Source organism: Delphinus delphis, chromosome 20 (genome assembly GCF_949987515.2).
Source record: "Delphinus delphis chromosome 20, mDelDel1.2, whole genome shotgun sequence".
Taxonomy (NCBI): domain Eukaryota; kingdom Metazoa; phylum Chordata; class Mammalia; order Artiodactyla; family Delphinidae; genus Delphinus; species Delphinus delphis.
Window position 1 is genome coordinate 5,393,687 of NC_082702.1, and position 18,535 is coordinate 5,412,221.

Here is an 18,535-nt window from a genome sequence, read left to right on the forward strand (position 1 = left end):
CTACGGAGCCAGGGCACAGGCCACGCCCGTCGTCACTCCTTGGTGCTTTTAAAACACTGACCATACTTGTTCTTGAAGTCTGTAAGTTTTTGTTTTTCCTATTTTTGGCAAAAAAGCATTTACAAGAAGTGCAACATAATCAGATACTTAAATCTCTTAATCGTTTAGGAATCTGTAAAGAGGTGAATTGAGCTGGGTTCATAGTTATAATTACTACAGATGTTTAGCCAGAGTCTACGCCAGTCCACTGCTGTAGTGTGTACAGCACCCCTGGACTTGGAGGCTGAATGTTTGCACTTTAGATGCATTCAGAGTCTGGCAGTTGTGTGTGGTTCGGAATGCTGAGTCCTTTCTGGGTTCACGTGAAAGCTGACAGCCTAGGGAGCCAGGGCACAGGCCACTCAACGTCATCGCTCCTTGGTGCTTTTAAAATAATGGCCATACTTGTTCTTGAAGTTCAGAACTTTTCGTTTTTCCTATTTTAGGCAAGGCAGAGAGAAAAAATGAATGGAAAATGTAATAAAATCAGACATTGTTGACAAGCTTCTTTCAGAATCTAACAAGAGGCTTCAGCTTCATCATAAATGGCTGCTCGGGCAGAGAAGGTGCCCAGCACAGCGTCCCCGAAGGCCCCTTTTACAAAGAGAGTGCCACTGGTCATGTCCATGCCGCAGCGAAGATCCCCCGTGCTGCAACTGAGACCTGGCGCAGCCAAATAAATATTTAAAAAATATATATATATATCTCCACTGTAGCGTTAGGATTTACGTTCAGGAAGGTATCTTGGACTTCCCTGGATCTTGAGAAGGTGCGTTCCCTTCTCGCATGCCGGGGTCAGGGGCGGAGGGGTGAAGGCTGGTCTGAGTTACGGTGGTCCGGGGGCGTCTTGGGTGGACCTCCTTTCTCTGGCGGGTCTTCCCACAACGGCGCGAGGTGCCTTTGTGTGAGGACTGGACAGTCTTGAGGGTCTGTTTTCTGTTTCTATTTATTTAACTGTTTTCCAGGATTTTGTAGCAGTTAAGAACTAAACAACTAAACATATGCAGAGAGCAGCTCCTTGAAAGAGAAAAAGAAATCGCTGAACTGAAAGCGGAAAGGAACACCACCATCTGCAGCTCCTTGAAAGAGAAAAAGAAATCGCTGAACTGAAAGCGGAAAGGAACACCACCAGGGTTAGTGGGGTTCTTACTGGGTTAACATTTGCTTCCGGTCATGATTGGGCTCTGGGTTATTGTCTTTAAACTCAAAAGATGATCCACTCTGCCTGCTTTTAAACAGATTTTCGACATCTTCTCACTAAGCGGACTGGGGTTGACCAGTTCAGGGTGCTCATACCTTGCTTGAAATTTATGGTGAGAGTTAATGTAATTTTAGTCCATTTGAGGGGGAATTTCTCTAACTTGTTTGACTGGCCACACTGCAGCGTGTGGAATCTAGTAACCAGACCCCCTGCATTGGGAGCGCCAAGTGTTATCCACTGGAGAGCCAGGAAAGGCCCTTAGCTAATGATTCTTAAAAGAGCAGAAAAACCGGAAGGAGACATTGACAGGACAGACGGGGGTGCTTGACATAAACCCCGAGCATGAATGGAAAGGCAAGTCCTTGTCTCCCTCTCTGTCTGGTTCTCATCTCACCTGTCCAGTCTGTGCAGGTCTGTTGCCAACACACTGCTTAGACCTGAGCGGCCGTGACAGTCGTGTGAGCCCACAGCGTGCAGAAGGCAGTTTTGATCTTAGCGATTTCCCAGAAGTGCTTATTTCGTCCCTCAGCAAACAAGGCCGTTTAAGGATTCTTTCCGTTAGAGGTCTTCTGATGGTTCTCATGAGGAAGACCCGGCCAAAGTGCCCGAGCTCCGGGAAATCTCAGACGAGCAGCTGAGAGCAGAGCCAGATGAAGGAGCTGGACGCCCGGCCGCCTTCGGTACTCACGTGACAGAGCGGGAGGAAGGTCTGTACACGGCCGGAGAAGACCTCATCGTATCTGAGGAAGTGAACACGAAATTGCAATGAGATGTTTGTGAGGTGAGTGACATTACATGTGTCAGTGTTGGAACCAGACATAATCGAAGACAAATATGGTGAATTGGCTCCGTGTGCACCTTCTGTGTGGTTCTCAGTGGGTCCTCACACGACCCAGAGAACAGGGAGGGCAACGATCGTCTGCCTTGAGTAACTCAGCCTCCCCTGGATGTCCAGGCCTTACTGCCTCTGGAGCATTTTTGTGTGTTTGTTTGTTGTCTGGTCGGAAAGTTTGCCTTTACACTTTGCTTCACTCTCCCTGCAAATACTCCTCCACCTGTTACAGAAACACCTAACTTGGCCGTGTTGATTTTCTCTCAATATTTCAACCACTCTGCTTCCTCCTAGCTGGTATGTCAGAGACAGAAAACTCATCTCCAGATGTCTTGGGCCTCAGCAAATTGGGAGGACAGGCTGAAAACAATGATAAGCTTCCAAAAAAGTAAGCTTTTTGTTTTTTGTCCATCTCACTGAACAGTTTTCAGTTGTTCCTGATTTTTAATTAATGTTTACTGATTAAATGGAATATCCAGCTCTCTCTATATATTATCTTCTGAAAGCTTAACCCAAAGCCTTTTATTAAACTGCTCTTTCTGGAGGACTTAGAGCATCTGAACTAGATTCTCAAGCTGGGGTTACATGAGGTCTCCCCACCTAAGGCCACTGTCCCCTTCTACATTGGGGCTTTATAGGAACTTGTGGGCCCAGGGAGGTGATTTCACTGCTGCAGCCCCAGGTTCAATCCCTGGTCAGGGAACTAAGATCCCACAAGACGATTGGCTTGGCCAAAGAAAAAAACAAAAGATAGGAGTTGTCTAGTGACATATTTTTGGATAACATTTTCCATTACCATTTTCATCCACATTTATTTCAGCATTTTTATTACCTGCACTTAATTTAGTTTTAATTTAACATATTAAGAAAAAGACTTATCACAATAATAGTTTAAAACTTCCTGGAGAATTAAAAATCATGACAAAAAGGAATATAGAAAAAAAGATACTGTTATGAAGCAAGAACATTTCACCAAACATCATAATCAGAAGAAAACACTGGATGCATTCCTTCTGAAGTTGCAGTGAAGGCTGCTGGCCAGGGCTCCTGCCTTTCACCACTGTACAGTGTGCCTACAGAGAGTGTGTCAGAGAGTTGGAACTATTAACAATCACAAATTACAGCCATGGAAAGGCCAAGTGTGAAAGGGTGGAAAAAGACATTCCATCCTAAAGAGACCCGAGGTGACTACACAGTGTCAGACAATATAAAGACAAAAGCTGATAAAAGAGATGGACAATATATACTGTTAAAAGGATCAATTCACCAGAAGATATACATCTAACATTAGAACTCCCCCCCAAAATTAAGGAAACATTAATACCCCAGTTTTTTCGATGGGTGGAACCAAAGAGAACATCAGTAAGGAAACAGAGGACTTGAACAACACTATAGACATACTGGACCTAACAGACATGTACAAATCACTCTACCCAACAAAACCAGAAAACACACACTTCTCAAGAACATTCTCCATGAGAGACCACATGTTAGGATATAAAAGAAATCTTTTTTTTTTTTTTTTTGCGGTACGCAGGCCTCTCACTGTTGTGGCCTCTCTGGCCACGGAGCACAGGCTCCAGACGCGCAGGCTTAGCAGCCATGGCTCACAGGCCCAGCTGCTCCGCAGCATGTGGGACCTTCCCGGACCGGGGCACGAACCCGTGTCCCCTGCATCGGCAGGCGGACTCTCAACCACTGTGCCACCAGGGAAGCCCTAAAAGAAATCTTACTTCATTGTGTTCTCAGTCTTAAAATTTTCTCAAACTACAAAGCAATGAAATTAGAAATAAACAGCAGAATGAAAACAGAAAAATCCCCAAAATGTGGAAATAAAACAACGTATTCATAAATAACCAATGGGTCAAAGAAGAAATCACAAAGGAATTTTTTAAATATCTGGATGAAAATGAAAACATACAAAAATTTATAAAACGTAGTGAAAGCTGTACAAACAGGGAAGTCAAATCAGAAATCTGTTTTTACTAAAGTAGAGAAAAAGAATAAAATTTAACGAAAGGAAAGAGGTAAAGATTAGACCAGAGATAAATACTATAATGAATATAAAATATAAAAGTCAATATAAAAGTGAAAACTATGAGTTAGTGTTTTGAAAAATTTTACAAAACCTTGGCTAGAGTAAGAAAAAAAGATTTAGATAACTAAAAACATGAAAGAGGAGAGATTTCAACTGTTGTCACAGAAATGTTTTTTAAAACTGTAAGGGGTCCTGTGAACAATAATGCTTACAAATTATATAATCTAGAAGATACGGGTAAACTCATGAAACATACAACCTACTAAGCTCTTATCTTTAATAAAAAAATTGAAAAGAATTATAACTAGAGAGGTTCAAGCAGTAATCAGAAATCTCAAACAAGGAAAAAGCCAAAACCAGATCACTTCACTGCATAATTCTACCAAAACCTTTACAGAAGAATTACCTCTAATCCTGAATTTAAAAAAATTTCCGAAGAGCTGTAGAGGGAACGCTGGCAAACTCATTCTATGGAGCCCGCATGATTCTATACCAAGCCCAGAGAAAGACACACGAAACACAGAAAACTACAAACCAATATCCTTCATGAATACTGAAAAATCCTCAACAAAATAGTACCAAACCAAATTCAACAACACATTAAAATGACTTTACATCATGACCAAGTGGACTTCATTACTATAAAAAAATCGATTAATGTGATACACCACATTAACAGAATAAAGGAAAAAACACATGATCGTCTCAATTGATGCAGAAAAATGCATTTCACAAAATTCAACTATGTTTCAAGATATAAAAACTCTGGGAATTGACTGGCGGTCCAGTGGTTAGGACTCGGCACTTTCACTGCCGTGGCCCAGGTTCAGTCGCTGGTCAGGGAACTAAGATCCCACCACAAGGCCAAAAAGAAAAAAAGAGATATAAACACTCAGCTAGAAAGCTTTCCTTCTCAGATCAGGAAGAAGGCAAGGATACACACTCTCTGCACTACTGTCCAGCAAAGTACAGGAAGCCCTCACCAGAGAAATTAGACAAGAAAAAGAAAGTTACCCAAGTTGAGAAAAGTAAAATTATCTTATTTGTAGATGATAACTTTTGTATGTAAAAACAGTAAAGATTCCACAAGGAAACTGCTACATCAAAAAACAACTCTAGGGCTTCCCTGGTGGCACAGTGGTTGAGAATCCGCCTGCCAATGCAGGGAACAGGAGTTCGAGCCCTGGTCTGGGAAGATCCCACATGCCGCAGAGCAAGTAAGCCTGTGTGCCACAACTACTGAAGCCTGTGCACCCTAGTGCCTATGCTCTGCAACAAGAGAAGCCACCACAATGAGAAGCCCGCGCACTGCAACAGAGTAGCCCCTGCTCGCCGCAACTAGAGAAAGCCTGCGTGCAGCAACGAAGACTCGATGCAACCAAAAATAAAATTTAAAAAAACCTCTAGAAAAGTTGCAGGATACCAAAAGTCCATGTGCAAAACATCACGAAATAATCAAGATGATGTGGTACTGGCATAAACAGATATGTAAAGTAACGCAACAGAACGGAACACTCAAAATTAATTTTGCATATACATAGAACGCATTTTCAAGGGTGCCAAGACCACGCAATAGAAAAAGGACAGTCTCAGTAACAAACGGTGCTGGAGAACCGGGTATCTACCAGCAAAAGTGTAAAGCTGGAACCTTACCTGCATCAGAATGAGAAACTTCTGCGTGTCAGAGGAGGCAACCAACAGCGAAAAGTAACCTCCAAGGACCAGAGATGATGAAAATGGGCTAAGAATCTCCATGTGTCAGAGATTTAGGTTGATTTCAAAGTTTAAAATCAATGATAGAATGAAACACCCTCTACCACTGATGTATCTCTGAACTTTCCATTCCATTCCCCATCATTACGATTTTTAAATCAGCGACACATCCATTTCGTTTCTCATGCAGCATGAAAAGTCACAACGTATTTGCTGTAATTAGTCTGTTTGCTAAAATTTACCGGGCATAAGTGCATATTATTACCTGACTTGCATGTACAGCTTCTTTATCCTGGTTTTCAGAGAGCAGACAGTGCATCCAGATGGGGCCCCTCAGTAATCCCTGCTGCCCAGTAGCACCGACACCCCATCTCCAGTCCATGGGTGTAAAGCCCTGCCCAGGACTAGGCCCAGTGGAGCCTCTTCACAAGTCCCAGGTCATGGGGAGATGGGATCTAAGTGGAGGTGACAGGCCCTGAGGGAAGGACCCGGGTGACTGTGACTGTACAGGTGTCAGGCAGGACACTTCAGACAAGACCAGCGAGTCCAAAGAAGGGCATTTCTGGAAAGACAGAAAAATCAACTGAGAATATGACTTTACCTGAGAAAGAGCCATTCCAGACTCCTTTTCTCTCCTCTCCCTCCTCTTCTGGGCTTCTTCCTCAGACAAGAGTCTTTAGAGGTCGATCCTGAAAGTGGAAAACAGGCTGTTTAATGCTTGCAATCAACACACCCCCTTCCTGAGTCACCACCACACACACAGGGAAGCCCTCAGCATGTGGAACAGACGGTCCTCTGCTGCCCACCGTCCCAGGAGGGACTCAGGACAGAAAACTCCACACAGAGACCAATAAGTAAGTTCCTACACTTTTGTTTTGTTCAGTGCATGACAAATCTTTGAAGATCAAATAGTGTAGCTTATCCCTTTTTTAACTGAAGTGTATATATATAGAATTTATTTATTTATTTATTTATTTATGGCCGCATTGGGTCTTCGTTGCAGTGCATGGGCTTCTCATTGCGGTGGCTTCTCTTGTTGCGGAGCATGGGGGCTCTAGAGCGCAGGCTAAGTAGTTGTGGCGCACAGGCCTAGCTGCTGCGGAGCATGTGGGATCTTCCCAGACCAGGGCTTGAACCCGTGTCCCCTGCATTGGCAGGCAGATTCTTAACCACTTTTTCAGATTATTTTCCATTATAGGTTATTATAAGATACTGAATATAGTTCCCTGTGCTGTACAGTAGATCCCTGTTTAATTATTCTATATGTAGTAGTGTATATTTGTAAATCCCAAACTCCTAATTTATCTCTCCCCTTGCTTCCACCTTTGGGAACCATAAGTTTGTTTTCAATGTCTGTGAGTCTAGTTCTGCTTTGTCAGTAAATTCATTTGTACCATTTTTTTAGATTCCACATATACGTGTCTACCTGTGTCTGATTTACTCCACTTAGTACTGTTACCAAAACGCAAGTCCGTGTGCTAGACGCACAGTGAGGCCAAACAGTACCAGAGCGTTGGCGTTTGGAGCAGAAAGGCTTGCTGCAGGGCCATGCGAGGAGACGGGTGGCTCATGCCTTAAAAACCCCAAACTCCCTGAAAGCTTCCAGCAAAGCCCTCTTACAGGAACGGTGAGGGAGGGGTGTGGTTACAGACCTCTTGGTGGCAGATCCTTTGTACTTGAGGTCAGGTCGTGGTCAGGTAAAGATGTTCCTGTAAACCTCCACCAAACAAATGTTACTCTCTGTCCTGACAAGAAAGGGGAAGGTGCCAAGACACAACTTTCGCCCTCCAGGGTCCAGGCCTGGCTAACAGAAAGGGGTCCCTGCAGAGGGGCCAGTTACCCTGCCCCGGAGCATTCGTCCAGAACCAGGTTTGGGTCCTCCTGCCAGTGCCCAGGCCTGGCTGAAGAAGCAGATCTCAGTTGGCAGCTCCCTCAGGGCCAGGTCCCCGTGCAGACTGCCGCGGCCATTAGGGCAGCCTAATGGATTCCCGCAAAAGACACCCCGTTCCCTCGGCCTCCCAGCTCACCTGCTGGCCCAAGGCGAAGGGGAGGGGAGAAGGCCTGGATCCCTCTCTTACTTCACACTCTGCCTGACGACTGCCACTCCGCGGACATTTGGCTGAATGGGTCCATTAAATGTCACTCATTGGCAGCTGGTCGCTTGAGGGAAGGGCTCACTGTGGCGCCGACCAATGGCTGAACGGGAGCTCTAAGGCCACTCCAACCATCCCTTCAGTGGTCTCCTGGTAACCGTTGCCTGGTAACGGGGGTGGGGGGAACAGCGTGCGCCAAGGGCCCTGTGCTAAGGGCTGCGCACTGCTGGGCTCTATTACAGTGTGATCATCTCCGGGTCTCCACCTGCACTACTCTGCGTTTCCATTTCATTCTGTTTATCGGTCTCCCTGTTGCTTTCTATGTTTCTGTCTTTTTGCTCCCCTCTAGCCTCCTGCTGTTTCTCCCGTCCTATTTTCTCACTCCTGTCCTGCCCCACTCTGCAACTTGTGCCCCCTATTGATGCTCTTTCTCCCCGACCTTTCTGATGACCCTACATCTCTGTATTTCTGCCTCTTTCTTCCCCCATCTCTTCTCTCTCTCTGTCCCTGTTATTCTCCCTCCCCACTCTCCGGCGCCCCCTGGTGGCTGTGCTTCCTTCCTGCTCTCTCTCTTCCCCTCGTTTCTCCTCTTCTTTTCCTCTCCCAGCATCAAGTTGCTCTGTAGGACATGGGTTCAGCTCTTTTATCCCCTCCCCCGACTCTCCATGGGAAATGCCTCACCACGGTTGACGATGCTGTTACCACTGATCAAGGGCTCCTCTTGTATTTTGCCTTAATCCCTTCACCTTCATCTCCCTGGAGATCCCAATTTTCTATACACTCTATTTTTCTCATCTGCTACTTTCACTGCTTTTTCTCTTTCATTCTTACCATCTCTTTGCAAGACACTCACCCATCCTCTACACTGCCCTCTGACCTTGCCCACTCTTCTTTTCCCCTCAGTTTTCTATTGCTCTCTCAGTCCCTCTCTGTGTCTTCTGATCCCCCCTGCCCACACAGTCAGAGGATGTGGGATGGAGTAAGATGCCTGCTTCCCCCCTGCCCACACAGTCAGAGGATGTGGGATGGAGTAAGATGGAGTAAGATGCCTGCTTCCTGGGAAAACAGTGATGAAATAAAAACTCACAGTTTAAGGCAAGACAGGAAAAATTTGAATTTAAATTAAATTCCTTCTCCTTCATCAGTAATGACTCAGCACTCACCTTGTATATCTAGACATCTTCAGTGAACTTTATGTACCATAACAATGTATCATTTACCTTAAAGATAACAATTGGTGCAGAACAGACTGTTCCATAGACCTGGGGAGGTACTGGGCCGCACCTAACAGAAGCTCTTTTAAGTACGTACTTATGACCGTATTAACGTTACTGTACTACTTGTGTTCTGCCTGTTTTACAGGATTGTTCCTTGCATTACCAAGTGTGTGACTGAGCCTCCGGTAAAAATGACGACTAGGCGACTTGAAACAAGTGACCAAATCTATAGTCTTATAAGACCAATGATTTTAATAGTGTAACTCTACATATGGGAAGAAGCAACAAGAGAGAACCAGCAACAAGAGAGAACCATTTCCTGGACCACAACAGACTGGTGGAACACCACGCAGAGGCCTTTGGCTACTGTTGCATTAGGGGCAGCGCGCGTGCGGGGCGTCGCCGGTGCAGTGTGGCAGTGGCCCTGTGGCCACAGTCTCCTCGGGCCGCAGTCCAGCTCCCATTTGCCCACTCGCCCCCTTTGCCGGCGCAGTCACCAAGCCTGCAACAACCAACCACGCAGCACCCCTCCTCTGTATAAAAGGAGCCCGAAATCTGACTGGGGGAAGATGGCTTGTGGAGACACTGGTCCGCCATCTTCTCCGAATAAAAAGTCGCTCTGCCTTGCCCCAGCAACTCGCCTCTCAGTTTACTGGCCTGTCGTGCAGCAAGCAGAACGACCTTGGACTCTATCAATTTTGGCGAAGCCGGCCAGGAGCCTTGCTGCTTGTGGTCAGCCCCGGTTGGGGAATTTTTGGGTAAAGCCCTAGCAGCTGCTGGGACCACCTGTCCTGAGGATCTTCCCTTTAAAATTCCCTGAAGCGGCACCAGATGCCCCAGCACTTGGCAGTGGGAGCTCCGTACAGATGGAATCGACGGGCTCCAGACAGTAGGTGTGTCTGATGTGTACAACTGGGAACACACCACCCTCTCAATTTCGGCTTTTCCTGTAAGGGAACAGCCAAGTTGTTTTGCATTTGACTGGGGTACCCTGTTGCAGAGGGGAATTTTTGTTGCAACTCTGTGAACCAGTTTGTTTGCTTTTGTTTTGCATTCATTCACGATGGAATTTGTTTGTGCCTTTTGTGTTTTGTTGCTCTTGAACTTGTATCTGTCCGTAAGGAAAGCCCTTTGGGGCGTATCTTAAATGAATGGGCAAAGTATAGTTATGGGCCTGTGACTAAAAAGAGATGATATTCTATTGTATAGCGTGTGGCCCCAGTATATGTTAGGATCAGGAGAGCAAGGTGCCCTGCTCACTTATACAATCTTGCAGTTAGAATTGAGCAGGTAAAAATGGTGAGATTCCATATGCAGAAGCATGTACGCTATTGCATCATGAGGAAAAGAAGTGAGACAGCTGCTGCCTTATGGTACGGTGGTCTGAAAGGAAAACTGGGGGAAAATCTGTTCTACAAGAGGGAGAGGGAGAAAATGAGACTGAGAACATGTTATTTCAAAACACTGGCCAAGCAGGCTGCACCAGTGGTTGTTCCGACTGCCCCCATGCCACCAACATATGCACTCCTTTCACCACCTCCTGTTTCCCCTACTTATGGGATCAATTAGAAGTTTCTGTGTTAGCCTCTGGGGCACAGGGGCCTGGTTTGTGTCACCATCTGTGACCCAGGAGGGCGTCCCATTTGACCAGGAGCCACTTCTGGAGCACGCAGCTTCCCTTGCACTGATATCCTGGAGAGGAGGCCTTAATGCAGATGGCCAATCAGCTGGGTTTCTATGGACGCGCCATCCATTCTCAATTTGATTTATTTAACTGGAAAAACCATAACCTACATACCTCCACGTGACTGAACTTTTCACTTCTATCTTTGCTACTCACCATCCCTCGTGGGCGGACATTCACACTTTTATGAATATCATGCTTACTGGGGATGAAAGGAGGATGCTCTTTGACAAGACTAGAGAGGAAGTGCACTAGCTCCATCTAGCAGACCAGGTGGAACTCCAGAAGCAAATCAGGCAGTTCCTACTGCTGAGCCTGACTGGGAACCTAATAACGGAGATATGCCGCACCTAGAGCATTACAGGAAGTGTATCTCAGCGGGTCTTCGAAAGGCAGTAGCTAGGCAAAAGAGCTTCAACAAAATTCAAGAGATCAAGAGATACACCAAAACCCAATGAGGACCCATCAGAGTTTCTAGAAAGAATTTATCAAGCTTATAGGCACTACACTGGTGCAGACCCTGAGGCCCCCAAAATACGGGAATGGTAAATATGACCTTCATTGGGCAAAGCGCCCCAGATCTAAGAAGAAAATTACAAAGCTAGATGGTGCATTTGGAATGAACCCTTCTCAACTGGTAGATGTTGTTTTAAAGTGTTCACCAACAGGGAACAACGAAAGGAGCTCTTTGCAAGACTTAACGCCACTCATCTGGTGCCAGCACTGGATTCCCAGAAGGCGAGTAGCCTGGAGAGAGGTGAGCCCCATTGGGGAGGGAACAGTGTGCTTACTGTAGGAGGAAGGGCACTGGGAAAGACTGCGCTCATCTAAGGAATAAGAAGGAAAACCACAAAAGAAAGACGGGAGCCTCTCCTATGGTAGAGAGAGCGCAACGCTCTGAAGATGAATAAAGCGGCCCAGGGGCTCCCTTGGACTTGAGGTGTCCAATTCCAATTTCCCCACAGAAGCCCCGGGTAACTTTGACAGTGGGGAACAAGTTGATTGACTTTCCGATAGATACCGATGCAACATACTCTGTGGTAAACAGCACGGTGGCACAGAAAACATCTCAATCCTTCCCAGTCACAGGAGTTTCTGGAGAAGGACGAAATCTTTCGTTCCTATAACCTCTAGAATGCTAATTAGGGGACCTCACCCTGAAACGCAGTTTCTTATACATGCCGGTATGTCTAATCAGTCCCTCTTTTGTAAATTAAGCACTCAAGCAACTTTTTCGCCAGAACAGCTTGACATCAGGGTCCCACAGGAGCACACTGTAAGCCTAAAGATGGCGCTCACAGACACCCCAGAAAAGGAGACTGAGCTCTCACCCACTCCACCCCCATTCCCCCCGCTCCAGGTCTGTGAAAAGCTAAGGCACAAGTGTGGGTCGATAGCACCCTAGGGAAGGCCAAAAATGCATGGCCAATACAAATGTTAAAAAGGGACTCTGGAGGGAATTCCCTGGTGGTCCACTGGTTAGGACTCGGTGCTTTCATCGCGGTAGCCCGGGTTCGATTTCTGGTCAGGGAACTAAGATCCCGATCCCGCAAGCTGCACAGCGTGGCAAAAAAAAAGGGATGCGCTGGGACACCTAATCGAAAACAATACCCTCTGAGCCAAGGGGCCCAAAAGGGGCCCAAAAGGGAATTTAGCCAGTTCTCAAAACGTTGGTTTAATCAGGTTAAACCTTGCAGGTCCCCATATAAAACCCCTATCCTCCTAGTCAAACAGCCAAACCCAACAGAGCATCTCTTTGTCCCAGACTTGAGGGCTACTAATGAAAAAATCCAGGATTGGCACCCCGTGGTACGCAATCCATTCGCTCTGCTCACAGCTATTCCAGAAGCAAACAGCTGGTTCTGTTTTTGACGTGAAGGATGCTTTTTTTCTGCCTTCCTATTGCAGAAGAATCACAGCAGCTGTTTGCTTTTGAAGGGCAGGACCCAGAAAGACAGGTAGTCCAACAGTATTGGTGGACGGTCCTGCCTCAAGATTTAAGGATTCCCCTACCTTGTTTGGGGAAATGTTGGCTGGGGACCTTAGAGACTTAATATTGGATGAAGGACTCTTCCTCCAAAATGTGGACCATTTGCTCATAGCGAACCCTATGAATGATAAGTGTCTACAAAATACCATCAGCACCCTGAGTTATTTGGCCAACTGTGGATGTAAGGTCTCCCAGAAAAAGGCTCAAGTATGTAAGCAACAAGTCACGTAGCTGGGTTTTATCCTTTCCCAAGGGCAGCGGGGTCTTTTGCTTGATAGAAAATGGGCAATTGCAGGCTTGGGAACACCAAGAATTGCAGATAACAGGGCGTTTCTGGGAATGGCAGGATTCTATCGGATCTGGATCCCGAACTATAGGCTCAGAGTAAAGCCCCTCTATAAGGCTTTAAAGGGACATGATTTTGAGCCCCTACTTGGACTAAAGAGTGCCAAACAGCCTTTGAAACAATAAAAACATAGTCTCAGCTCCGGCTTTGGGACAACCAGACTGAAAGAAACCTTTCAGATTATATGTCCGTGAGAGACAAATCTTGGGGTGTTAATTCAAATTCTGGGGAATGTCCTTCGACCTGTTGCCTAATTCTCAAGACAACTAGAACACACTAAGGGATGGCCACTCTGCCTTTGAGCTGTAGCAGCTCCTTGCAACAGACTTCCGGAAGCTGAGCAGTTTACCGTGGGCAGCCCACCACTCTGTATGTCTCTCACCCTGTTCTTTCTTTACTGGAACAAAAAGGGGGGCTACTGGCTGACTTCTGGGAGAATGGGAAAGTACCAGGCCATCCTCTTAGACAATCCCAATGTAACGTTTCAGGTCACTTCAGCCCTAAAGCCAGCCACCATGGCTCCCGACTGCGGCTGCACAATCCCCAGGGCACAGCTGCCTGCACGTCGTGGGGCTGGTGTACTCTGGCAGACCAGACTGAACAGACAACGCCTGGCTGCGGCAGGTACGGAACTGTTCACAGTAGCTGACGTGCTGGGTATGTGGTGGTAACCCTTGGAAGGACTGACCCTCGCTATGCATTCTCCGTGGGGCATGCTCACGGCGCCATCTGGAAAGAAAGGGGGCTCCTCACTTCAAACAGTAAAGACATAAAACATGCTTCTGAAATCTTGTCCCTGTTAGAAGCAGTCCTCAAGCCCTCACAAGTGGCCGTAATGCACCGCCCAGGCCACCAGAAGGGTGAGACTCATATAACAAAAGGCAACCGGTTAGCTGACCAAGCTGCAAAGAAAATAGCAAAGGCAGGCGATTACCAAGCCATCATAGGGTCACTTCTCCCGCAGACTGACTTGTCAGAATACCAGCCGGAATATTCAGAAAAAGACAAGGAGAGGGCCGAAGAGTGGGGATGCACTCTTGATCACACCTCGCCTGGCTAGAAATGTAGTGCACACGGAACTGACTTGATTTCTGAGGCTTTCGTGGACACTGCTGCAGCACATTCGTGACAGTACCCACCACGGGAGAGATGCCGCCTTACAGTGGATTCAAAAGTATACAATGGGGCCTGACCTACAAAGGGCCATCCAAGGAGTCACTGAAGATTGCATGATTTGTGCTAAAAATAACCCAAATACTGCTGTCAGATCTCCCCAGATGGGGACCCAACACAGAGGACTCCACGAGCCACCAAGGACTGGCAAATAGACTTCACTCAAGTTGATAGGGACAGAGTAAGGGACAAAGTAGGCGGTTGAATAGTTAATCCCACTAGGGGACTGCAAGTAAAGAAAAAAGCATGGGAGACCCCTGTAAGTTAATGATCACTCAAGAAAGCAGGTTTGCTTAACTACAAAACCAAGCAACAGAAGCCTGAGACACGCCCCCGAACAATAAAACAAGGGTGGCATGAGACCCACATCTGCCCAGTGAGCTCAGTAAGTTGACCCCTAGACACGCTCCTCTGCGCACACTAAAAACAAGTATATAAGGAAAAGGTGACATTATGCTGAAAACTGAGATGGTTTATCATATCTTAGTATATGTTACCACCTTTTTTCCTCACTTCCGTTGCTCCATGACAGTCCCAGTTTGGCCATGTAGGGACAAGAAGAAGCCCCCACCCGATGTGCAGGCGGAGCTGAGGATGGAAGCTTGACGGCTACTCAAGAATGAGGAAGGAGGTGGTCCTCTCCCCCTCCCCACTTCTCCTTTGATTATAAAACAGGAGCCCCCTAAGTTCTGGGGGCGGCACCCTCTCGCCCACCCGCAGGCCTCACAAGCGTGCTCGTCTAGTAGATCACTTTGCCTCTCCCTGAAGAACGAGCTCCTCAGAGCCCCCCAAGACACATTTCAGTGGTTTCGGCTGGCGACCACGAAGGGGCAGTGGTAAGATAAGAAGGAGGGGGGTCGGGTCCTAGAGGGGCCGTGGATGCCAGGTGGACTGGGGAGGACACTCGCCCAATGTGTGCCCCTTTTAGGCGACTGGTCAACCCCGAATGCTTTAGGACTCTGATGAGAGATCTAGGACAGACCAGAGGAACAAGGATGTGGATGTTTAGAGACACGGAACCAGAGGAATGCTGGCAGTCAGCATGGCTTGCCACAGAAAGACGCTGTGGATGTTTAGGGACCCGGAAGGACACGTACATTCTAGGTCTGTCCCTGTTGTACTCAAGTCTGTAAACTTAACTATTCCAACTGTTATTTATAAACTGATAAGTTTTGTTTTGCAATGCCTGTCTTATGAACAAGTTTTAAAATGAAACTATGAGATCTCTGTCTGTCTGGATATATGTGTGTCTTACGTGGTCTTGTCTTTAGATAGTATTGCTAAGGTTAATTTGTAAATGAGCTCAATTTAATTGGCTTAAAAAAAAAGTAAGTGCTTACAAATTAAACATTTCTGAATACAAGAGAAACTAAGCTAAATGGATTTCAGATTCACATGACCTGAGAAATATTTAATGTTAAATTAATATCTGGTATTAAAGTTTGTTGTTATTAAAGATTGTTAATACAGACATGTCTTTAGAGTCATCAACGTTAAGCACGGTATTTTTATTGTACCTGGGTTTGCTGAAAGTCACTAAGTTCATACTATTTTTGTTGTAAAATCTGTCAGCAAGAAAATTAATGAGTTAAAATTAAATTAACTCATTGTCAGACTTTTGCCGTCCTGATGTACTTGTAGCATGGCCAGTCTGCTCCTAAATGAGAGAAATTAAATGGGTAAATAACAGCTGCAAATTGAACAGTCAGGGCTGTGGGAAATCCAAGACAGCCACTTGGCTCCTCCTGGATCCCTGGCAAACCCCATTTTTTATTTAATGGTTTAAACTCTTTCTTGGCTACAAGGCTGATGCCCTCACAGTGGAAAAAAGAATGGTTTAAAAACGTGTTTTGGGCTTCCCTGGTGGTGCAGTGGTTGAGAGTCCACCTGCCGATGCAGGGGACACGGGTTCGTGCCCCGGTCCGGGAAGATCCCACGTGCCACGGAGCGGCTGGGCCCGTGAGCCATGGCCGCTGAGCCTGCGCGTCCGCAGCCTGTGCTCTGCAACGGGAGAGGCCACAACAGTGAGAGGCCCGCGTACCGCAAAAAAATAAATAAAAAAAATAAAAACGTGTTTTTCACTTGGGTATAGTTTCTATAAATTTTAGTGATCAAGGCAACCACTTTACTGGACAAATTATAATACAAGCCTATGTTATTAATTAACCAGACTTATTTTACAAATTAATCTTAATTTGGCTATATTTGGTAAAACTGAGGGTTATTTAGAAAAGAAAAAATTATGTTTTAACAGATATTAAATTTTAGTTTTGCTAACTGAGGTCAGTATCTACTGTCTTAAAACTCACTTTTCTAATAGCTCTTCGTTGCTATATTATTCTAAAGCTTAATTGAGTTAAGATATTCTAAGCTTGTTTCTGAAGCTGATCACGTAATCTATCTTTGGATGAAGATTAGATGCCCGTAATCTATAACCAGGGGGTTATACATACTAGAAAAAGCATCATTTAAAGGACTGTGTCAGTCCTAGATAAAAGGCCTCTTAACAGGTATTCTTAAGCACGTCATGCACAGGGAAACTGAAGGGAATCAACTTCCAAGACTTAAGGTACTTTCCCCCCAATTACTGGGAGTGCCTAACGCAGGAGTGCCCTGATGTCGGTCATCCCCTCCCTACGCCCCTTACAGGTGCTGACCCTTTATTTCCAATTTACAGTCAGACCAGTTCCCACTCACTGTTAACACCATTGGGGACACCTTCTGTACTATTCCTTTGGGACAGTTTCTTGGCCATTAACACCAGGCTGGGAGACTGACTACTTTGGAAGGGATACATCTGAAGTAGTAAGTACAAATCTTGATGAAATTGCACGGTGGGTTTTGACAAAGGAAGGAAACTTCTGGATAGCTAACTACTGCTCCGGTGGCAGGTGCTATAACCGTGGAAGCGGCTGCTCCAGTAAGGGCTATCTCACAGGCAGGAGCCCCTTATCCCAGGGGAAAGCGCAGCCGAGGGTGAGGAGAGAGAGGCCCCCACCAAATTCAGGAGCTCCTCCTCTGTACCCCAAGGGGCCCAGTCTTGGACCAGCGAGCACCCGCAGTGGCGTAAGTCACCAGCCAACTGCCCCCACCGTTCTGCCTCTGAGAGGAAGTTCCTGACAGAAATCGAGGAAACATAGAAGTCCGTGTGCCTTGCTCAATGTCTGATCTAAGTCTGGCAGAAGATCAACTGGGAAGTTTTTCTGAGGACACTGAACTTTTCACGAAAGGAGTTTACCCGGTTAATACGATCTTCTGATCTCACTTGGGGGGATTTGCAGAGTTTACTATACCCCGTGCTGCACCCCAGAGGAAAAACAGCCTATAACATTGGCAGCCAGCCACAGCCCAGCAGGGCCAGTCACTACACCGGGTGGGGAACAACGCTGTCCCCGAGGCAGATGCAGGATGCCTTATCAGGTAAATTCTACTGATAGGGACGGATGAGACCATATGATTGTTCAATAGAGGCTATGAAACAATGTCCAGTGAAACCTGTCAATTATGAACAAGTGAAAGAAGTCCAACAGGGGTCAGATGGAAATCTGATCGTATTTCAAGAAAAGTTAATAGAAGATTTTTATAAGTACATAAATGTGGATCCGTCCTCCCCCAAGGCACAGGCCCTTTGGCTATACACTTCACAGCCCAGTCGGCCCCAGACATCGGGCGCAAGATTCAAAAGGCGGCTGCTGGCCCTCAGACCCCTACGAGTGATTTGCTCCAATTGGCTTATTCAGTTTTCAATAATAGGGATACGGCCGAAAAGGCTGAACACACCCAGAGAAATATATACAAAAGGCCCAAATGATGGTAGTGGCTTTGTCCATTCAGAGCCCCCCGAAGGGGAGGCCGGCCTTTCTGGGCCAATCTGGCTGTGGTGGACCACAAGGCCCGTGGGTACCCAGACAGGACCAGTGTGCCCTGTGTGGACCAAAGGGACACTGGAGGAACGACTGTGACACGCGCCCTTTACAGACAGGGCATTGGAGGAGGGAATGCCCCAGACGCCAGAGAGTGACGGGGGCCTTTGATGGTTTCACAATCAGAACACTGAGGGGGCTCGAGGCTGAAAGTGGCTCTGCCTACAGATACCATGTACATAACCATGTCGAGCCCTGGGTGGCCATTAAGTGGTGGGCCATGATAGAATTTCTCATAGACCCCGGTGCAACCCTTTCAGTCTTAACCAAAAGGATTAGAAGCCTT

General features: G+C 46.5%; 1 long non-coding RNA gene across 1 annotated transcript; it reads left to right on the forward strand.

Annotated features, from left to right (window-relative positions):
• The first annotated feature begins 1,635 nt into the window (after positions 1–1,635).
• Positions 1,636–16,539, forward strand: LOC132416457 (uncharacterized). The gene is made up of 4 exons (XR_009517595.1): positions 1,636–2,021; positions 2,367–2,460; positions 6,490–6,677; positions 9,279–16,539. It is a non-coding gene; the product is annotated as an uncharacterized lncRNA (long non-coding RNA).
• The last annotated feature ends 1,996 nt before the right edge of the window (positions 16,540–18,535 follow it).